The sequence below is a fragment of the Carassius gibelio genome, chromosome B8 (assembly GCF_023724105.1).
Source record: "Carassius gibelio isolate Cgi1373 ecotype wild population from Czech Republic chromosome B8, carGib1.2-hapl.c, whole genome shotgun sequence".
NCBI lineage: Eukaryota > Metazoa > Chordata > Actinopteri > Cypriniformes > Cyprinidae > Carassius > Carassius gibelio.
This window is the reverse complement of record NC_068403.1, coordinates 23138083-23162915: the sequence shown is the minus strand read 5'-3', so window position 1 is coordinate 23162915 and position 24833 is coordinate 23138083. Positions and strand designations below refer to the sequence as shown.

Genomic DNA, 24833 nt, shown 5'->3' with positions numbered 1-24833 from the left:
ATATTTAAAAATAGTTTATTATACATTTAAATATATCATTTATGCATAAAGTATGAACAAGAAATTGTATGAAATTAACATTAAAACTGAGGTTTTTTTTGTGATTTTCTTTTAAATTGATAATATTTAACATTTTGGATTAATAAGGATTAGGATTAGTATGAAAGCGTCTTTACCAAAAACAATTAAGTGCCTCATATTATAAAATATAAGTGTCCTGAATGCCATTGATACATATATAAACAATAAATTAGGTAACTGACCAAGAATAATTAAATGGAAACTAAAAATTGTAAAACATTATATTGTAAATAAACATTATATGTATTGCATATTAATCAATAATAATATCAATAATACTAATAAACATATCAATAAAGTGTATTTATATTTACATTTCTGCTCTAGTAGACTTTGGAGTATCTCAAATTAATAGCAGACCACTCAGCATATATTTTCTATGCATACAACTGAAATTGTTAAATTTTATTCATGCAAAACCATGATAAAACCTTGATATTCAGCACAAACAATTACCCATACATTATAAAATTAAAAGCTTTCTATGCTGGATTGTATATTTCAGATTGTGCTTATGTTTAGCTCTACGAAACTGAATAATTTAATACACATTTATTAACTTAAAGCTTATTTTAATAAAAGCTCTAATGTCCTTGCAAATGTGTACCGGTCACAACCTTATAATCACTGTCATAATAATACACTCAAAAAACTATGTTTGCATGTCGATAGTTAGTTTTTTAATAAACAAAATCAGAACAAACTTAACACTGTGGAGTAGGGCTGAAAAACTAAATTCGAATTTTTAACATATTGTAGGGGAATTTACAGTTAAAAACCCAAGGACCAGATATGTCGCAATGAAGACCAGGACTCAGAGATGAGTTCAATTAATAATAATAATTTTACTTGAAGAAAATAGTTTGCAATTTCATCAGCAGAAGTCAGCTTCAACACTCTTGAAGGAGTTCGCAGGCCGCCCCCAGTACAATACAAAATCAACCACAGTTATACCCTGACAGAGGATACTAATTGCGTCAATACATGAGTCAACAAAATTCTGATTGGTTCCAAAACCTAGATAAAACTCTCCAAAGACGTAGATCTGATACGCTGGACACTGGCAATTGATTGTTTGTCCTGGGACTGTCTGAGCTTCTCCCTGTACAGACAGATACTAACACACATACACAGAGAACTTATCTAAAATTCAAGGCTTTCTAGCACTGGCAAGTGTCTTATCATTACGGTTGGATACACACACATAATATGTGGACATTAATCTTGAGGAAAAGAAATACAGCACACATAAGGTTACACATTTCACTCTTGCTATAACTTGATTAATAGTCAAACAAGAAATCATGTAATAATATAATATAATATCAGTATGAAGCAGACATGGGGACTTGGTCCCATCTCTGGTATGAAGGATATGGCAACTCGGCATCCACTCCTTCAGTCCCCCGTTTTAGATCAGTGTGGGGTCTAATACCCCACATCTGGTCTAATAAATGAGGTCAGGTGTAGTTGTGATGCATGCTAAGAATGCAGACTGTTGGTCAACTTAAACATGTGCATACTTAAAATCTCTGGTACTGGCTGACATTTCTAGTAATAAACACATTATTTTGTACAAAATACTTCCCATATACATTCTTATTTCCCATATACATTAATCTACTTACTTAATCCCACAATATCGGCACTTGCACTAGTCTTTCTTCACATAATGTCTTTTCCAGTGAATCATTCTGTGTGTCCCCCTACCTGGAAAAGTGTCCTCACTTTCATCAACATATCTTTGTAAATACCTCTCTTCCTACTACAGCTACTTCACACTTACCCTCTAAAACCAAACATTTATCCAACAGCCTTAAGACTAAATTTGCATATTCATTAACCAGATTTAACAAATCATTAAAGAAAAACGCATACACTATAACCAATTCAAAAAAAAAATTAACCCTTAAGAAGGATATTTGTCTTATTTGTTTTCTTTTAACATGTCTTATACAACTATGATGAATTTTAGTTAATTTGGTCATATAGTAAAATAAACTCATTACAATAAACGTATATATATTATTCTCTGGAAGCCGGGCTAAATGAATAACCACTGTTATTGCATTCCTGACATATGTCAGACCCTCAGTCACCTCACAGATACCAAATATAGACATTTCTTATAACCTGAATCCCAGTAAAGATACCCTTATTTTATGAAAATCTATCATTTCCCCCATCAATGGTACAATTATAGAGATTGATTATCCATTTTACCCTTTCATTCCAAACTTGGAGTTAAAAACACAAAAATAAACAAACCAAAAATAAGTAAGATCAATATTGAGCCATCTTTAAAAATAAAAATAAAAATAATCATAATCATTATTTCCTCGAAAACCTAGAGCAGTTCCTAGTTTATTACTTAATAGCCCTTTTATTAAGTTTTACTTTCACCACGAATCCATTTGCAGTCATCATAGTTCACATGCTGTTTAAACATACATTAACCATTAACCCAAACTTGTCATTGTTAACAACATTTGATCAAAATTACATTTTAAGTATCGAAGTGTCTAACTTCAAAAATACAACTAACCTATCCACTTATTGTCATGCATGTATTTTATACCAGGACATTACTGTTAACCATACTCATTGCCTTATTATTACCCTTTTTTTTTTTTTTTAAATGTAAGTCTTGTCAATTATCATACCATATTACTGTACTCAGACTATATTAATGACACATTCAGAAGCAAATCCTCAATACCTCGTATTAAGTCAATTTAGTTCTCACTGTTTTGTCAGTTAGAAATGCTTACACATCAGCTACGTGATCAATGTCTTTAAAACCCTCGTTCATGTTTGTCATTTGGCAGTGATATTTATTTACTCAAAATTATTATAAACTGAAAAAGAGCACACAGATTTCCCAATACTATTACTAAATGAACAATACTATTACTTAGTTCTAAACGCCCAAATATTTATTAAAGAGACATCCTCAGTTTCTGTAAATCTGTATTGAAACAGTATACATTATCAAAAAGCCCTGTCAGTGTTCACACTATTAATTTGATTTGACCTGACAGGTGTTCATAAGCAGCTCCATAGAGCCTATTACAATTGTTTTGTTCAAACAAAATTTATTATTATTATTTTTTTTTTTGCTGTGCTATTTCAATTAATTCAAACCTCTTGTTATGGATTTGCTCCATTAAGGGGCTATCCACACGTTGTTGTTCAACTTATCTCTGTTCTACATAAACCACTACATAAAGCTTTTGCACTATATTACACAAGCAGGATTCACTCCTTTGTTTTCCCACCAGGCTTCTTTATGTGAGGGTGCTCTCTGGATAATTTGGTTAGTGACGTAGCCAATCTGTCACTGTTTTTCTGCCGTCAAGTCTAAAATATTTACCTTCACCATTCAAACAACAAAGTGTTAACTTGTTAAAATTTAGACCCTCATTTAAATTTAGGCATGGATTTTAAACCCATTTTGGACGGCAAACTTAAATTTCACAAATCCAATCATATAAACACTCTTTAACATATTAATCCAGAGAGTGATTTAAATCAGCGTTATAGCCAATCCTCTTAAAGCTCGTCCCATGTTCGGCATTGTCTTTTCATTAGTTTCACTCAGAATTATCGACTTCTGTAAAGTAATTTCACTCAACACATCTGTAATGATAAAACACTCATTCCAGAGGTTAGTGACTCAATTGAAACAAAACAGGAACAGAATTGTCCCCCAAAAATTTATAGTAGCCATCCTTGTGCATGCACATACTTAACACATTAATATTTTAACAGCTCATATTTAAGGTTTGCTTTTGGAATTAAATCAGAAGGATTTAAACTTAAACATTGTCTGTGCATTTTACCTAGTTTGTACCTAGTCTCTTATCTAATCTCAAAGTTTGCCTGTTCATTAATGATTTTTATTTAGAGTAAAATCAGCTTGGTTGTTTTGGTCTTCAAATCATTGCTCTCTTTTGGTTACTCTGACTTAGCAGGCCGATAAGAGAAGAAGAGCACCATCCCTGCCTCCACTCAAGCACTCTCTCTCTCTCTTACTGTGCAAAATATTATTTATTTATTTATTTATTTTGACAATTTTTGCCAAACTTTAACTTAGACTATAATATCAAATTCATTACAACATATAACCCTAAATCATTCAAATAGGTTAAAAATGTCAAAGTTTCTTTATTTCAAATCTCAGTTTAAACTGTTTAAAAAACCTTTGTTATCTAAACCATCTCTTGATTAAGCAGAAGCAGTCTTCATTTTTAGCCACCACCATATCTTGTAATCATCTTATGCCATGCCTAATGACCTGCATGAGTAAAGACTATGATATAGACATATTAGTTCAATATAATTTTAGCCTCATAAGAAATTTTGTCTCAAAATAATGACTGTCATCACATGGTCTCAGATGGTTCTTGACAGCCCATTGCCATTAACTCTTTATAAATAAGCTCCTTGTCCTCAGGGTGTGATCCCCTGGCATAGTTGCATCAAGTTGTGGACGCTTGTCACAACAATCAGTCAAGGAATGCGGTTGCTGGTGATCAGGTCTGGAGGAGCTCACATTTTGAGGCAGATTGCTGTACTTCCTACAGTTCCCCTCTTAATGATGCTCTAGGCCTATCAAGCATCCGCTCAACTCCACTACTATCTCACATAAAACACCTCCCTTCAGGGCAGGTGCCCAGTGGCGGTGACCCCCTGCCTTAGGTTGTCCCCTATTGGCCAGAAGAGGATCTTACCCGTCATTGAGAAATCATCTCATGCACACTGGTAACCACTCTTTCCCGTTGCAACATCCTCGACAGTCTTCTTCCAGAATCCAGTATTTCCTGCAGCTTAGGAAAGGTGCACTCAAGAACAATGAGAGCCATTTACAGCACCTACTAGTGTTAAAACATTGGAAAAGGGTTAATCAGACTAATATTTAATCCCTAAAATCAATTGGATACCTCCAAACTATCATGCTGAGATCACTCAGTCAATTTATTTTTCACACCCGTCCATTCATTGTAATTTTCTGTTGCTTCTGTAGCTGCAGCCATCAGGCCCTGTATGATGGTGGAGACTAAAAATAAGACAGATAAGTTACTGGTCATAGAACAAATAGCAATACAACTGTTTAACTATTCAAAATTATTACATCTATAGCTCAGGGTCTGTATTATGATTTTAAAGACCTCATGTTTCATCAACAATTGCTCCTAAATTGTTATTCATTATTTTTATAATCTCTTATTTCTTACATGCAGGGGGCAGTTGAACATTTAACTACCAATTGCCCTCTTAATGCATTAAATCTGAACTCTTTTTATCATGTCCTTTAGCATCTCAGTGCCTATGATTTGACTGAAACACTGTGCTGTACTATAAATATCTTATCACTTAAACACAGGCTCAGATAATGGCATTTTAGCATACTTTGAATGAGAGAGAGAGCGAACTCTGAGGGATTCAGGACTCGTAACAATGCATTTTCATTCATTTTTAACCTAATTTCATCATACTATCATTTTACAAAACTTGTCAGAAATTATATGCATTTTAAAAATAAACATCTTTATATTTGTATTTTTTACTTTATTTTCGCAACTCAGTTTCTCAAAGTTCTTTGCAGTCATTGTCATTACTTTTACATCAACTTGTATTTATTCATTCACTTAATTCTAGCCATGGCTTCTGAATTTCAACATTGGTTTTAAATCTGTCAGAGGTTATCTGATCCAGGTATATTACTTTGGGTCTTGCTAGCATGCTGTCTTCAAAGTTACTTTGAAACCCCCGTTTATGTTACTTGTTTACAACTTTATCATCTCATAAACAAACAATAATTTTCTTTTTTCTTCATTTTATTTTATTTTATTTTATTTTTATGATGCTGCGTGGCTGCAATTTTGCAATCCAACAATAAAATTAATCTTTTGGCCAAACATTAGTTAATATAGGAATTACAAATTTTCCACTCAGAACATGTCTCTGGTACTTTTACAGCTTAAGCCAGAATCATGGTGGGGGCCAGCATGAGATAAAACAACGGCTTCATTGTAGTCAAAGCAATTTTATCTTTTAAAGCAAAACATAAGCTTCTAAGTTTTTCCAAAATGCCACTGCCAATTTGTGTGCCTTCAGTTTTTTTTTTTTTTTTTTTTTTTCACTAACCCAGAATTCTGTTCAGTATTCCTTGTCAGAACTTTCAACAATTATATAAGAACTGGAACAGATCTTATGATATCATTCTTTGTCATCTGAACCTTGTATGCACAGAGAATCAGATTAAATCATCACTCAGTTACTTCTGGGATTATTTTTAACAAATCGGCACATACATTTATAAATGTTTATTTCTCTGGTTCTGTCTTTGTTTAAAGCCAATAAATTTTTTAGTTTTAACTTTCCAATCAGAATCAAAGCTCAGACTGACCATTCTTTAAATGAATTCAGAGAATATTTTTAAAGTCAGAGCTTCAGAGCCAAACTGTTTACAGCATTTGCTCTCTTCTGTTTCATTATTTCTATCAGGGCTTACCAGGTTACCTAATTTGTCAGTCATATTTCTATCATAAACCAAAAACATATTGAGGCGGCGATCTTACCAACAAACCTTGACTTCTGCGTGATGAAACTGCAAAGTATATTCCAGAATTTCCATATACTGGTCCAATCCAATCAGGGTCATGAAAACTACATTTTAGCTCTTTTGGGGTTGTTCCTGAGGCATCCCAGATCAATCAATACTTTCCCTTTGCATATATCCCTATATTTTTTTATAGGTGCACATATGAATTATCACTATTTATTTTTAAACACTAATTTTGGATACTCTTTTCCCTAACCACTGACCTGGCCTATTTCTAAGCTCGGGGCGCCCCGTCTGTAATGGTGGGTGATCGAGAGTTGGAAGAGCGAGATACGACTAGAACCCCCGTCTAGCGTCTTACATTCTTCTCGGGATTTCCCATACCCCTACTTTGGCTTCCCTGGCCGTAAATGCACTGCCCTTTATGGCCTCTCGTGCTTTTCAGCTCTCTGTGCTTGACCCAGCACTGCCTATTTACGGCCCTATGTGTCCCTTGTCCCTCGGTGCTTGACCCAGCACTGCCCTTTACGGGTTCACATGCCTGTTAAGAATGCGTTTTTGTCCCCCCCTGGACTGTGCACACCTAGAAAATTTTTACGTCTCTCTCTAAGACCTATAGGTGTGCACCTGTTCCCTCTGTAACTGTACACATCTCTAAATATCTTATATCAAGACCTACCGATGTGTACTTGTACCCCTTATACTCACAAGGTTACTTATTTACAGGTATATTGTGACACCAATTTACCTTACTCCACCCTGGAGCTGGTGTCTACCCCCTCACGTCTGAGTGAATCTATCGTTCCTCCTTCTCTCGACCCCCTCAACTTACAGACAGTCCCTAACCAATAATATTAAATCTAAAATCTTTCCTACCTTGGTTTGATGATTGATCAGGGATGTCACCAAAGAACTATTGCCTGCATTCTCCACCATTAACTGTAGGGGAATTTACAGTTAAAAACCCAAGGACCAGATATGTCGCAATGAAGACCAGGACTCAGAGTTCAATTAATAATAATAATTTTACTTGAAGAAAATAGTTTGCAATTTCATCAGCAGAAGTCAGCTTCAACACTCTCGAAGGAGTTCGCAGGCCGCCCCCAGTACAATACAAAATCAACCACAGTTATACCCTGACAGAGGATACTAATTGCGTCAATACATGAGTCAACAAAATTCTGATTGGTTCCAAAACCTAGATAAAACTCTCCAAAGACGTAGATCTGATACGCTGGACACTGGCAATTGATTGTTTGTCCTGGGACTGTCTGAGCTTCTCCCTGTACAGACAGATACTAACACACATACACAGAAAACTTATCTAAAATTCAAGGCTTTCTAGCACTGGCAAGTGTCTTATCATTACGGTTGGATACACACACATAATATGTGGACATTAATCTTGAGGAAAAGAAATACAGCACACATAAGGTTACACATTTCACTCTTGCTATAACTTGATTAATAGTCAAACAAGAAATCATGTAATAATATAATATAATATCAGTATGAAGCAGACATGGGGACTTGGTCCCATCTCTGGTATGAAGCATATGGCAACTCGGCATCCACTCCTTCAATATATTATCAAAATTCGAATTATATTAGAGTTTAAAATGCATAATTTTAGTTAGTAAAGAGAAGCTTTTTGCTACAAGAGGGCGCATCGAGCAAAATATTACTAATGTACGTTTAATAAAAGCATTAGAATACATGACTGTTGAATAATATTTAACAAAATGTTTATAAACCAATTATAATTAAGTTGCTTAAACAACTATAAATAAAACTGTGTCATGTGTGCATGCATAGTTTAATACAAAGCGCAGAAAAAAGCCCCATCACACAGAATACATTTTACATTTAAAAACATGAGAGGCAGTGGGATGGGAAAAACCCACCATAAATTATCGAGTTATGTTTTTAAAAAGTTGAACAAACATTAATTTTACATTGCTTTCTAAACATCCAGCTCTCTTGTGTGAGACGCGAGTCCAACAGTGTCCCTACAAAATGCGCGAAATATGCAAGTACACCTGACTGCAGCATACAGGTATGTCTAATTTATTGAATCACGAGATGTTAGCTGCTGCAAGTTTAATCTTCTGGACCAGTCAAATTCACAAATTAATCATTGGGACATTCTATGGCCGCCTTATGCATTAAAACAGTGTTTCAAAAAGGCCAAACTCAGGAAATTATTAATAAAGCGTTCTATTCAGAGACAAGCAAATATGAGCATACATGCCAACCCTCACGATTTTTCCGGGAGACTCTCGAATTTCAAAGCCCCTCCCGAAAATCTCCCGGGCCAAACTTTCTCCCGATTTCCACCCAGACAACAATATTGCTACACCATCCGACACTGGGCGCTGTTTCACACCGAACAATAATAAAGGTTACACCTCGAAGTCAAGTGCGGCAAATTCAGAATGGAAAAAGAAGCAGAAGAAGAAGGGGAAAAGGAAGAAAGAAGAGACATGGCGAATAAAAAGAGAAAATACGCCTGCAAATTCCTAACTGAATGGATTGGGTTGGGTTGGGTTGGGTTGTTGTTATTGTACATAATATGTATGTATGTATAAATTATGTACAAATTAATTAATTATACTTTTCTTTACGTTTGTTTGTGTGTGTGATTATATATGATATAATCACACACACAAACAAACGTAAAGAAAAATATAATTAATTTATCACCCCGCCTTTTGAATATCTCCCTAATTCTGAGGTCTCAAGGTTGGCAAGTATGGATATGAGCACAGAATACGAATGCAATGTTTAAAGGGGTAGTTCACCCAAAAATCTAAACTGTCATTAATAACTCACCCTCATGTCTTTCCAAACCCATGAGACCTCGGTTTATCTTCGGAACACAGTTTAAGATATTTTAGATTTAGTCCGAGAGCTCTCAGTCCCTCCATTGAAGCTGTGTGTACAGTATACTGTCCATGTCCAGAAAGGTAAGAAAAACATCATCAAAGTAGTCCATGTGACATCAGAGGGTCAGTTAGAATTTTTTGAAGCATCGAAAATACATTTTGGTCCAAAATAGCAAAAACTACAAATAGCAAATAGAAAACTGTTTTCTCTTCCATGTCTGTTGTAAGAGAGTTCAAAACAGCAGTTTCTGATATCCGGTTCGCGAACGAATCATTCAATGTAACCGGATCTTTTTGAACCAGTTCACCAAATCAAACTGAATCGTTTTAAATGGTTCACGTCTCCAATACGCATTAATCCACAAATGACTTAAGCTGTTAACTTTTTTAATGTGGCTCTCACTCCCTCTGAGTTCAAACAAACCAATATCCCGGAGTAATTCATTTACTCGAACAGTACACTGACTGAACTGCTGTGAAGAGAGAACTGAAGATGAACACCGAGCCGAGCCAGATAATGAACAAAAGACTGACTCGTTCTCAAGTAAAAAAATAAGAGCACGATGATCATAAAATTGTGTTAGTTACTATAGCAACAGATTACAGGTGTGTCCTTTCAGAATCATCCCTGGCTGGTAGAAATAAAAGTTTCTCTATTTCTTCACTTTAAAATATTTTCCTGAAATAAAGGGGAGGAAAAAAAGTCTATGCTTTGCAATGTAGTAAAGAAAGTTAAAGTTTCATAAAAATTAAATGGCAGACAGCAGACACATTTACTGCTGTGTCATTTATCAACTGCATGACATATATGTGACAATAATTGTCTTGTCATGTTATATAAATTAAAACAATACTGATACATCCTTTTCATAATCTGATGATATGACATAATTGATCTTTAAAAAATTTTTTAATTCATAATTAATTCTTCTTTATCTGAAGACATGATCCTCCCACTGTGGGTAATCAACCCAATTAGCCTTTTTCACATGCAACCGGAAAATACGTCACGCAGGGTAAACTTATTTCCGCCACAGCTGAAACCCGGCGTTTCCACAGCATGGAGCGTTATTTCACTGCTTCTCTCTCAATGCTGCCGCAACTAGGATTCGATGGATGTTAAAAGAATAGTTGGACGACATTCAACAACTAAAGAAGCAAGGCTGAGCAAGGGCTATAAATTCTATGTTGAGGAGTTTATTCACAATTATCAAGGTAAGCTGACAACTAGCTGACGCTAGCATCTGCAACATTATGAATGCTAACCATTTCGTATGTGTTCAGTCTCGAATGTTGTTGAACGGAAGGTGGTAGTGAGAGCAAGGTGTTATCGTTCTATGAGGAAAAATGAGGAGTCCCACACACTTGAGGTTGTATGTAAATAATATGCCTGTTGGCTTATGAGTTCATCAGATCAGCTATTACTGTTCTGATTGCCAACACAGTCTCACTCCCTACTCGTCAAATGTCTGACGCATGGTCAAGGGATCTGGTGTCACTTTTTTGACGCACTGGGTATACCTTTGGCATCATTTTTCAACATGCAGGTTAGTCCGATAGACTTCTATAGAACTCAACAGCGTTGAAATTTGACGTCTTGAATCAGCACACTGCAACTCGTTGTCTGCCTTGTATGGGTCGAGACTAAATAAATACAAATAAATAAAGAATAGGCTACAAAAATGATCTATGCCAGGGCAAGTCAAGTGGCGCCCCTCAGATCATTTTTATCTGGCTCTCCAACTGGTTTTTGATGTTTAAAATCCCTCACAATCTGATAAAGCTCTGCGCAAAGGTTCAGCATGTTCATCAGCAGTGAGTTTAACAACACTCAACTGAAGGTAAAACAGCATTTAGACGTGAGTTTAACAACACTCAACTGGAGGTAAAACGGCATTCAGAGGTAAGTTTAACAACACTCAACTGCGGGTAAAATGGCATTCAGCGGTGAGTTTTACCAAAGCAACACTCAACTGCAGGTAAAACAGGATTAAAATGTGTGTTTAACAACGCTTCAAGGCGCGTGCAAGTAAGCAGTTGAAGAGTTTTTTTACAACCCATTGTCTCTTATCGCTTTTTCATAGTTTATCGCTTTGAAATCACGTTCAAGAAGTCTCATTCAGCACACATCACGATATTTGCCATCATCATGTGACAGGTTGGGTGAGTAGTCGTAAATATGCTCTTTGAATGCCAGTTCTAAAATGTATTCTGTCTTTTTATTAATCAGATTAGAACCGTATGTTTCCTCACTGTATTATATTGGTCATCCGCGGCTGTCTTTGAGTTTCATTGCGTTTAACTAAATGAACATGCCTGCTAACTGGGGTAAACTAGTGGAAATGCTAGTTTAATGTGTCACGTTATATATATCATATATTTGATTAATTTGTCAGAACAAGATCAATTACACTATTGATTACAGTCCTGTTTTTAACACAATTCATATGAATATAGCTTGTTATTAATGACTTGCTTTTAATAATAGATGCATTTAACATTTATCATTCATTCAATCAATCATCGCATTGATTTTGGAGTTGTTAAAAAATCTGTGCATTTCAAACAGTTGAAGTTAATGCTGTATCTACCCCATCGAGATGAAAGGCCGTCTCTATACACCAGAATATGTGATAAAGGCCAGACGGTCTCTGGCGTAGATCATGCCTGTAACGGAAACCCTCTTCAGAAATGGCTTCAGATGGATCACAGTCGTTTAAAGACTTCAGAGAATAACGGTATGTATTAAAGCAGAATATCTTATTACGTTTTATGTTTTGCGTTTATTCAATAAATTAATAAAACTTGTATCAACATTTACGGAGCAAGAATACGACGAAGGGGGCCTAACAGCATGGATTGATTCGATGGTACATGCATGGGATCAAGCATCCTTCAGCAGTTCTGAAAGTAAGGAGGTGACAGAGGAGTTACATCACGAAAATCCTCAAGAACTGTTCCGTGAACGTGACTTAAATAGAAGGCTTGATTATGATATGCTTTGCCGTGTTAATCGGCAGTTTGACACACTTTTCGATTTGAGCGGTCAAACGTTGTTCTATTGGGGGGCAGAAGAGATCGTTGCTATTGCACAAAGTGATGTGGTGTCGATTTTGAGGAACATTGTTGCGTGCCAGCAACAGCACAACGAATCCTTACGTCATGTGGCTGAATTTTGGAGAATTTGCCACAAACAGCTATATGATGAATTTCGGCAGTTTCAACAGCACATGAGACACGAATGGTTGGGTGCAGCTATAAACAGCGATGAACAGGTCGGTGCAGGACCTTCTAATAATGATCCCTCAGGTTATGGTCCCACAGCTCCAGATATGGGTCTCAGTCAGCCTTACATAGATAGACTAGTGAGAGAAGGAGGTCGTGTGGGTGATTTTACAATTGTCCCAAGACCTCGATTTAATGGTTTAGAAATTCGCAGAACTTTAAGTTTTCGTGAAATAGCAACGGATGATTTTGCAGCTTATAATATATTTTTGCAGGATATTTTGAATGAGATTGTAGCGTTTTCCAGATTATTATCTGGTGAGTTTTTTTTTTTTTTTTTTTTACATACCTCTGCAAGGAGCAGGTCTCCCCACTGATATTAATGCCTTTCTAATGCCTGATAACAAATCATGACGTTAATGTATTTGTAGACCAAATCCAACGAGCCGTTCAAAGCAATATGGATGTGAGTTTTGATACCGCTTTAGAGTTATGTATCTCTGTAGCTTGAAACAAACAAGGTGGTGTTGCACATAGGAAGCTGACAGACCTGGCTCATAATCAAGTAATTCAGAAAAATAGAATGCATTTGGTTACCCCAAAAAATTTCACAGACAATGTGTTTTAGCATGTGCATAGTTCACTTTTTAAATCCACAATGTACCGACACCGAATTGATGACAGTATCCGGAAATATACATACTGATCTGGGTTACGATCCACAAGATAAAATTGCGTTGCATGATGTTTCTAAATTTGAAGCCTTTCTAGACCTGAAAATAGTTATCTTTCACAGATCGGATTCAGGTAAATTGGAAGTGTATAAAAATACAAATGAGATGCATCACAAGACGTTGCATATGTACCTGCATGAAGATAATTTTTATGGTATAAAAAATCTGAAAGGTTTCTTAGGTTAGTCGTATGTTTGTGAGTACTGCTACCATGGAGTTAATGATCGTAGTGGACATTATTGCAAATTTACATACAATGTGTGCTCGAGCAATCAGTTCTACACTCGTTCTAAGAAAAGCGCTACAATGTGACGATTGTTTGAGATCTTGTACAGGGTGGCTGCGGGTCCTTAAAAAGTCTTACAATTTTTCCTTATTAAAGGCCTTAAAAAGTCTTAAAAATTCAAATTTGGTGACTTTACGACGGGGGAAAAATCTTCAGTTGGATGGACGAAATTACTTTTTACGATCATTGGACGAGACCTTTTTTCCCATGGTAACGCAAGTTATTGCGTCATCAGAGAGACGTACCAGTATGTGGCTCAATGGCTCTCTCCAGGATGTTAGGTAGCAGGTTGAACTGAAATAGCAGCAATGGGTAAATGTAAGTTCAATAACAAATGGCTCGAGAATGAAGAATTCTCATGGTGGTTGAAGCCTGTGCCTGAAAATGTATACGATGCAAATATGTTGAAGACATTTTAAACTGGGTACAATGGGCATCAAAGCGGTGGAATAGCACGCGCAGAGCGGAAAGCACCGGGAGTTTGCGAGAGCCCGCGAGAAGAGTTCAATTGAAGGTTTCTGTTCCACTCTTCCGACTAGCAAAGATGTCACCACGGATGTTGAGAATTCCCAGCCAACAACGCCATCATCTGACCTACGTCTATTTTCTGGCTCTACACCATCACTAAGAGCTGAGGTAATTTGGGAGCTGAGGACAGTAACAAGCCATCACTCGTTCAGGTCAAATAGCGGGATTGAGAGGTTTTCAAACAGGGCTCTGAACCAGTTCAAGGAACGAAAATGAAACCGGAAACGAAATATATTTTGACAGGAACAGAACCAGAACCAGAATTTTTTTAGTTCCGAACAGAAATTTGAAATGGACATTAACCAGTTAATAACGTTATTTTATCATTCTGTTTAATATTTGAAATTTGCTGTCAACCAATCACGAATTCCAGGAGTACAGCATAAGCAAATGTGACTCTGAAGCCAGCGAGTGAAATGTCCGCTCAGCTGTGAATTCAGTCAAGTCTCAATGGCAATGCACCGCCTGCACGGACTACATTAGTAGTCGTAGTCTAATTTTTTTTTTTTAATTCCGTTTATTTTTAATTATTTATTTATTATGCTAAATATTTAAAATTGGTCTATTTTGTTATTGAGGAAAAAATTTGTTTTTGTTTGTTTAATGTTTGAAGAAAAGAAGGCATTCTTAAAGGCCGTGTTGCAAGGTTAATTTTTTAACGAATTTGTGCAATTTGCTTGTTGGTAATAAACATTTAAACTGTTATCCATTGTATTTTATGTTGTTGGACATCACAAAACGGAATATAATACGAAAAAATAGGTACTATCTTGCAGCGGTCTCCTTTGCCCCAAAATGTATTGCATCACGTCACGTTGGGGAGAGAATTTACCAAAGCCCGCCTTGAGAGCATTGAGAGTGACTAGAGAGAGACGAGTAGTAGACGAGAGTATTCAGATAGCGCGGATTATAGATAAATAGATAAATACATAGATATATATAGATAGATAGACTACATATATAGATAGATAGACAGACAGATAGATAGAGAGATATCGACCAACAGCGACCCAATCGCACTCGCTTCCCTACAGCACAAGCTTTGTTTTCAGCGCAGTATCCATGGGACACACACACATACATATATATATATATATATATATATATATATATGTATGTGTGTATGTGTGTGTGTGTCATTATTGTGCACTGCTGCTTGTAGACTAGCTCCAGTGCTCATTGCTGCATTGCTAAATGATAGCAACTCACCAGGACACTTCACCAACTCTCCACTCATTCTCCTCGGACCATGCATTACAGGCTTTGACGGACATCAGTTCTTGGCAATTCCTCATTTGTCCTCTCATGGCTGGCTCGATCGAAATTACACGGCTGCGGGCCATCATACATGTTGGCTCCTCCTCATCCCATTCAGTCGCTATAGTTCTGATGCTGCGCGCGTTCCAGGCAGGTTTTTGAGCTCGTAATCACTATTTCATATCACTACTAACGACTTTGTACCGTTCCAGGCAAGTTACGCCAAACTTTCTGAGCGCAAGGAATTGTAACTAGATTATTTATTTTATTGCAACGTTGCATTGACCTAAAATCGTCTCTTCAACGTGTACCACTTGCATAAACACTGCATCAGCAGGCAGTATTATTCGTAGGGGCTGTCATCGTTGTTTTGCGTGCTGTGTGACCTCGGAACTCGGAGTACATCGATCTAGTACAAGACACGAGTTCACGGGTGGGAAGTCATGGGTTTGATTGCTGTTCCAGTGCACTTTCACGGGCTTAAGGTTGGAAAAACACGGGTTATGGGTTGCCTGGAATGCGGCATCATACTAGGCTAAGGCTACCTTTCCTCGACCTCTCCCCAACATGACGTCATCACCGAGTTGCGTAAAAAAAAAACGTTTATACCAAAAACTTAAAAAATTGTTTATTTAGCCCATTTTTTGAGACATTTTAAAAATTATATACATATCTTGAGTGATTTATGTACCCATTAATCGAAAGTGGTGGTTAACCTGCAACATGGCCTTTAAGTTGAAGGTAATGTTTACTGCATGTCAGTTTTTGTTACTTGTTGCAAGAGTGCAGGTAACAGCAGGTTGTTAAAGTGACCCCCTGTGTGGGTGTGGGGGACAAACATGAAAGATCATGGGGTTCACACCCGCTCAGGTATCTGTTCGATCCCTTTAAAAGAGTTCAGTGTACTGTAGATTACACACTTTTATTTTTTCGTCTTATCAATGAGGTGCTTGATGTATTGAATAGCTAGATCACACTATTGTGTTTGTGGGGTTTAACAGTGCTGTGCCTTATTGAACATGGATTTCAAAGCCAACTTTTGTAGAGAGGCCTCTGGTGAGCTTGTGCTCAAGCCATCAGTCGAGGCAAGAGCCCTGGCCGCTGCTTACAGGAAAACCCCCACCCCTGGATGGTCATGTCCTGCTTCCAGGGTCAAGGAGGAGGCCATGCATGGCTTGTGTGGCTGCTGCTGGAGGGGACACTGGAAATTTTTAACACCCTGCAGTTTGGCAAGTACCGTGGGAAAACCTTTAATTGGTTGCTATCTAATGATGTTGGATATGCAGCCATGGTGCTGGCCTCTCATCTGCGGGAGCGGGAGTGTGGAGGCTTGTCCACGGCTGCAGTAATGGGCAACAAAGATGCGTTGCTGCAGTATGCAGGCCTGTTTCAGGATGTCATCTTGTTTGCTTGTTATTGGATATTTTCTTGCTTTTACATATTGTAATGTAAAATTTTTATGAATACGTGTTCTAATATTAACAGCGGTCATTTCTAGCTCGGTATCCACAGAGGAGCCATCAGATGCTGATTTGCTTGCTGCAGCTGCACACATAGAAGATGCGGGTGAGTCAGACATCGTTATGAATGGGTTTACTTTTGTGGTTTTATTTTCAGAATACTGTTCTGCATTGTATAACGTTTTGTGATTCTGTATTATCAGCTTTCAGATGGATGCTTTTTAATTATTATTATTATTATTTATATATGTATATATATTTTTTTGCTTTTGAAATTCCATGGCAATTCCATTTACACTTTTTTTCCACCGCCGCAAAAATTTTTTTCTCATCTTCGAGAATCTACCTTTTTCACCCAATGCTGCCACACACAATTGTTTGTCATAGTCAGCTTATCTTTTTTGCACATTTCCATCTGTATATTTGGTGCATTTCCAATCATTAACTCTAACAATGTTTAACATTAGTTCTAACATCTACCAGTAGTAAATAGCAGCTGTATTAATCTCATGTAGTAGTGACTAGTGTCTCCTTTACTTTTTCTGTTAAGCTTTGCAGCTGATGGAAGCCAGTTGGTCAATCAGCCTGAAGCCCTGTCCTCCTCAGAGAGAGCAGCACCAAAAAAGCAGCCAGCCACCACTTAAGAAGTAAGACAAATCTTCAGATGGTATCTTAAAAGAAGCCTTCATGAAAGTAAACACTTTTTCTCTCTTACACCCACAGCTGCTGCTGCCTTAAGGTTGGAAGCAGACACTCCCAAAAGAGCAGCACTTGTGGGTCAGCAAGTTTCTCTTTAACAGAGACAAGTCTGGGAAGTTGGCGCTGAACAAAATCTGCATCTATGGTGGTCACCCCCTGGCCCAATCCTCTATACTCTCAGCCTCCTTCTAAACCTGATGCCTTCCACAGCAGTCTGCTCCTCTGGGTTCCCTCCCTCATTTGGGCATACAACCTGCTGCGCTCCCAGCCCAACCGCCATCGCCTTGGGATCCAGCTAACAGCTTGTGGCATGTACAAGACAGGACCTAAACGGTTGGTACTTCATGGCGACTGAGTATCTTGAATGCCGGTCCTGCCAAAAGAAGCTAGCAGCCTGGTCGCGAGACATCCTGGACCAGTTGAAGCGCAACCACCGTGAACAATTTCCTGCAATCCTAACCTAAAGGTATAATTTGTTTTTTTTTTTAAAGTCTTTTAACACGATACCCCTTTATGGAACAAAAATATGTAGGCCTATGTGAATATACTGCAAAATATAATGTGATATATTATATAATACATTTCCATATATTGGAAACTAGTGCTCTTAGTTTGCAATGTATGCATACAGTATATTGTGACATATAAGTAAATATTGAGCTAACAATATTTAACAGTAGTAACACCTGATTTAGTGTTACGTATAGTGTAATTTTTATTTATTGTAAAATACAAATGTCCTGAACCTTTAATAATGACTGTACTGTAGGTCACCAAGAAGCTAGCTGGTCATGCTGCTGGAACCGCTGCGTGGGTGACAGTGGAGGGGCCAAGGAGATGAAGGAGCTGATAGAACAGCTTCTAAACGACTTCATGGAGGCAATGGACACAATGGGAATCATGCTCTTCGACAAGGACAGGATGGAAGAGATCTGGCGGACACAGCAGTGCCACAATGACTGCATCCAGGACCCACCAGGTGTGCAGCTGTACAGGAAAATAGGGCGACTACAAGGGGAGGTTATTCTGCCCCAGTATTGTTGTGCACGTGGCTCAACATTAGGGCTGCACGATGTGTCGTTTAAGCATCGATATCGCGATGTACGAATCCACGATAGTCACATTACCGGATGTGCGATGTAGGCTGTCGTATTTGATCCATTATTCATTAACTGTACGGGCCAGCTGCTCCCGGCCCTTTGACGAATGTGATTTGCGGAGAGCACGCACGCGAGAGAGAAAGAGCCACGGCCGCACGCTCACCTTCTACAAACAACACGAGCGATGTCTTGCTCTCTCTCCCTCGCGCATATTAATCAATTGACACGATGGCGTCAATGTATAAATCATTTAAAATGAGAATGGAAGTGTGCTCACCCCAATTTTGTTCGTAAGAAAAAATTTTATTAGATTTCATATCGCACTATATATATCGCAGAAAAATAAAATATCGCAATGTAATTTTTTCGAATGTCATGCAGCCCTACTCAACGTAGTCCTTCCACCTGCACCTAAACCGCTTTGTGCCAGATTTGCATTTTTCCTAAACAATATGAGTTGTTTGTTCATGTGTTTTCCATGGTGCTAACTTCTTTCTGCTTGCTTTTTCAGGAACAAGTGCAAGTGACCTTCATTTTCAGGATGATGCAAGTACATCATTCAGATGTACTTGATGGAAGGGCTTGTACAGTGGAATGAGGCTTGTGTTGTTGCTGCCATTGAAGGTGGAGGCAGAAAGGATATCTGCTATGGTGGCCAACTGCAGCAGTGCGCCATCATCCTGAGCCAGCTATTTATGGGCCTTAATTTAATAGAGGACTACACCAGCCCTGGCGAATACACAGGTAATATGTTTGTGCACACATGACACTTTTGTTGCAGTTACACCTGTATGAGTATGTGCTCCATGTGCTCATCACACTGTGATTGTCTACAGGAGAACTCTTTGGCGTGGAATACTTATAGTCCCAAACTAATAAAGCTTTTGAGGAAGACTTCGGAGCGGATCCTGATACTCCAGATGGGATTCAGGATGTAGACCTGAAGATTTATCTGGAGAGTGATGAAGGGTTGGAGGATGTAGACTTGGATGGTGAGCCCCTTGAAATCATGGAGCTCAGCCTCGATATCCCAGAACCCATTTAGAGATATTCAGATACAGTAGAGTCTTCCTTGCCAGAGCCAACATGTTGGTGAAGGGGCACTTCAAAGTCAGTCATTCTGTGACAAATGTGACCCCTGGAGCTGACAGTTTGAAGCGGTATGTGTCCATGTTTGCCAATCATTTTGTATAATTTCTATTTAATTTGTTTTTCATGTATTCATTACATTATCTATTTAACATTAATGTCTTTTTTTATTTCACAGCTGCTGCTTTGGTGAAGGCAGTGGACCTGCTCAGTGGCCTAATGCGAGCCGTCTTATGGAGGCAGCCTGTCTGCTGGCATACTTGCCAACCTTGAGACCTCAGAATTAGGGAGATATTCAAAGCACACACACAAACAAATGTAAAGAAGAGTATAATTCATTTATATGTACATAATTTATACATACATATTGTGTACAATAACAATTAAATCCGTTCGGCCACCGTGTTCAATGGAGAAGTCTGATCTAGAAATTTTGCAGGCAGCATATCCCTTCCCATTCGAGCTGTCCTAGATGAACGTGAATTATTTTTTCCATTCAGTTAGGAATTTGCAGGCATATTTTCTCTTTTTATTCACCATGTCTCTTCTTTCTTCCTTTCCCCCTTCTTCTTCTTTTTCTGTTCTGAATTTGCCGTGCTTGACTTCGAGGTGAGTCTCGAATAACTTCTTTAGGGGCCGTTCACATATCGCACCTAAAAACGCGTGGAAAACGCTAGGAGTGCCGCTTTCTCTTTCTTTTCCAAAGCGCTCGGGCAGTTGTGCCCCTGAGGCGTCTGCCTTTGCTAAGCAACCATGGCGTGCTCTCTCCATGAAGACGCGGAAATTTCAGCAAAGGATAAATGAATTTGCAACACTAAAAATCGGTTGCAGTAGCTCTGCTACTAAATTTATGTCAAAATGGCAATCCATACAACTATGATCAGCTGTTCCTTCATCTTGGCTAAGCTTTCAACGTTGTTACGGAAAAGGATGAAGCTGATTGGTTAGTTCTTGTCACATGACCCGCGGTGCACTTGCGGCATTCTGAAAAGTTGAAACGTTTTTAACTCGATGCGATGTGGACGCGTCTGGAAAAAACGGCCGCGTCGCACCGCGTTGATTCCATTATGAGCGATATGTGAACGGCCCCTTATTATTGTTCAGTCTGAAACGGCGCCCAGTGACGGATGGTGTAGCAATATTGTTGTCCGGGTGGAAATCGGGAGAAATTCGGGAGAAAGGTCGGCCCGGGAGATTTTCGGGAGGGGCTTTGAAATTCGGGAGTCTCCCGGAAAAATCGGGAGGTTTGGCATGTATGCCTGCTGGTCAGACAGTGGCTGGTGTCAAGGTAAACAGGTGGGCTGTCATTCTGCTTCACTACAGGATGATAACAGATGTAGTCCTGGACATCCCCAGACTCATGGCTGGAACAAGGTTGAAGCTGTTTGCATAAAATTGTTCAGTTGTTGTCATATAACACCTTTCTCTGCATATTTACTAATTATTATATTTTCTTTACATAGGCACAATGCTCGGAAAGGAGGCAGGAAAGGGAGGTCTTGGAGCAGAGTATTCAGAACTTTACCACTCCCTTAGTGGCCTCTGAACCCCTCCCACCTATGCTGTTTAAGCATAGTAGCTGTAAGCATAGTAGGCAACCGGTCCGGCGTGTGCACCAAGCCTATGAGTTCATAGGACAGCCTCCTATCAGCAGCTGTTGGCATGCCTGCTGCAGCACAGCATGCCCAAGGGCAGCATCTTGTCCAAGTGGGCTTTGCAGTCTCTGATCCCACCCGCTTGCTTCAAGCTGCAAACACTGCAGCTATTGCTGTACCTCCTGCTACACCTCCTGGTCCAAAGGTGCCAAGGACCACAGCTTGGCAGTGGAGGAAGGCAGCGGAGGAAGCTGCAGCACAAGGTGCTACTCCCCAAAAAAGACTACAGACTGAAAACAAAGTGTGGCCAAACAAAGACAAAGGAGTTTGGCCACAGTCGGTTCCGAGGTGCCCACTTTTGTGCCAAGGCATCTGGTAAAACTGTGGAGCAGTGGATGGAGGAGATGAGAAGGGAACAAAAATAACTCTTTATTGCATATGTATATAACGTTACATAATTGGAGAGTTTTATATAGTTTCAGTGTTAATATTGTGTAGTTTCTTTATATATTTAATGTTAATAAAGATTGCCCTTTTCTCATTATATGTCTGTTTTATTAGATATTCATATGTATTGTGCATTTAAGAATCCCTACAGTATACCAAGTAAAATATCATATGTATTAAAAATACTGTTAAATGTATACATCTTACTTTTTCAAAATTAATTTATTTAAAAGAACATTGAAGATTTCACATTTAAGAATAATATTAAAGAACTTGTACCGCTTTAAAAATGTACATATGGTTGTTTATATATATTTTTAAGATTGATTAAACTAACACTTAGGATTAGTATGAAAGCATCTTTACAAAAACAATAAACCTCCTCATAAATTGAAATAAATGTCATGTAATTATACTATAATTATAATAATATGCTATATAAATATAACAATACTGTTTAAATATAATGTTATGGATGTAGGAAATATATATATAAATATATATATATAAATATTAATATATATATATTCTGTCAGAGAGCTTGAGTTTGTGGGAATTAAAAAAAAAAAAAAAACCTCTAGAAGGATTTAATAGAGCTGTCCATGAGATTGACTTGGATCACATATTGTTGGGAACAAATTGTTAAATGGACTGTGAATCTTTTATGGTGACAATTGAGAGAAAAATTAAAGATTTTAGCTGTAAAGTTGAACACTGTCACGGTGTCTGGTCTGTGTTTCCTGGGTCTCCACTAGTGGTCTCACTTCCCCATAGGCACCTCACCGCAGGCACTACAATTCCCACAAGGCCCTGTCCCTTCATCACAGTAATTGCACTCCTGTTAATTGCACTCAGGTGTCTTCACTTCATAGTCATTACCCTGTTTTTTAAACTGGTCTGTTTCTGTTTGTTTCATGGAGTCCTTACTTTCTGTCACCTGGTTTCCTCGCGTTCCTAGTTTTTTGAGTTCCTGTTCCTGTTTGTTTGTTTCTGTTTTTGGACTGATGCTTGGTTATGACCCCAGCTTGTTTTGATTCTGATTTTGGAATTACCCAATAAATCTCACACTGCTCTTGGATCTCTCGTCTCCTGTGTTCCTGATCGTTACAGAAGGACTCCATCATGTCTATATCCAGCGGTGTGGGACTTCGTGTCCGTACCCCAGCCAGTGTGGAGGAGCGGAGGGCGAGATTCCACAAATTAACCACCCTCCGTCAAGAGGGGAATGACATGGGTGTTCTGGACCGTGGCGGGTGGTATGGGATATAATGATGCGGCCCTAAAAGACCTTTTCAACCTTGGTCTGGATAACCCTGTGCCAGAAAGAGAAATGGATCAGCTGGCCGCACCTTTGATTTTTGGGGGTTCATTTTTTACCCACAACATCAGTCTCCGTGGGATACCCCAGCCAACATGTCTCTCCCGGTGGGATGGGCGACTCTAGACTGGGGTGTACAGACCAGGAGGGCCGCCAGCCCAGTGCCACAGCACACGGTGGCCACCAGCCCAGCGCCACTGCACAAGATAGCCACCGGCCCAGAGCCACAGCACAAGATGGCCGCATGTCCAGCACATGTGCACGTGATGACAGCCACGGTTGACCCTCCAGAGTCGAGTCAGGTTCCCGTTGACCCTCCAGAGTCAGGTCAGGTCACCGTTGACCCTCCAGAGTCGGGTCAGGTCACACTCCAGAGTCAGGTCAAGTCACACTCCAGAGTCAGGTCAAGTCACCGTTGACACTCCCAGGTCAGGACAAGTCACCATTGACTCCAGAGTCAGGTCAAGTTACCGTTGATACTCCAGAGTCAGGTCAAGTCACACTCCAGAGTCAGGTCAAGTCCCACTCCAGAGTCAGGTCAAGTCACCGTTGACACTCCAGAGTCGGGTCAAGTCACACTCCAGAGTCAGGTCAAGTCACCGTTGACACTCCAGAGTCAGGTCAGGTCACCGTTGACCCTCCAGAGTCGGGTCAGGTCACCGTTGACCCTCCAGAGTCAGGTCAAGTCACCGTTGACACTCATGAGTTAAGCACTACCACAGTTAGACCTCAGGAGTCAAGTCAAGTCACCGGTGATCTTCGTGGGCAAAGTGAAGTCATCGACTATCTTCATGGGCAAAGGCAAAGTCACTTTGATATTCATGAGCAAAGTCAGGTCACCAATGATCTTCATGTGCAAAGTCAGGTCACCAATGTGTAGCCGCACTGGGTTGTACATAATTATTAACTCAAATGATATATAGGGAAGTTGAATAATTAATCAGGAATATGATTAATAAATATATCTCATATGACAGTTACATTAATATTATTGATTATGAAAAATAGCTCAATTGCATATATCAATAACTCATTACAGGGCTCTGTAATTTACTCATTAATATGTCAATATTCCACTCTTCATATCAATTATAGTGATATCTCTTACTGTAAATTACTGCAAATCAAACAGTGGTTTGTCCAGCAAACGGCCGTAAGATTTACTTATCAACTTTCAATAAAGTTATCACTTCTTATAATTCAAGGAAAATATTCTCTGGCCATGAAAACATTATCCTATCATTATGAAATTGTTAACTAAAAAGTAAAGAGCGTGTAGCTAAAGATCAAACATTCCATTGACGTATGTGAGCGGTTCAGAGGCAATCATGTATATTGGCTTTTAATAATTCAACTAATAATACATCCAACTACAAATCACACAGAGTAAATACGCCTACGACAATACAGACAGTAAACTTTGTACAAGACATAACGGAATCCAAATGAGGGAGAGAGAGAGAATGAATGAGAGAGAAAGGACAAGAGAGAGAGAGAGAGAGAGAGAGAGAGAGCGTGATCACAGACTGAGCTCAGTTATGCCAACTCACAGACCGTAAAC

The 24833-nt window shown here is 38.6% G+C and overlaps 1 long non-coding RNA gene across 1 annotated transcript; it reads right to left on the bottom strand.

Annotated features, from left to right (window-relative positions):
* Positions 1-902: 902 nt before the first annotated feature.
* On the bottom strand, positions 903-5510 carry LOC127963292 (uncharacterized). Its single transcript, XR_008154772.1, has 2 exons — positions 3116-5510; positions 903-3082 (listed from the first exon to the last, which is right to left on the bottom strand). It is a non-coding gene; the product is annotated as an uncharacterized LOC127963292 (long non-coding RNA).
* Between the last annotated feature and the right edge of the window lie 19323 nt (positions 5511-24833).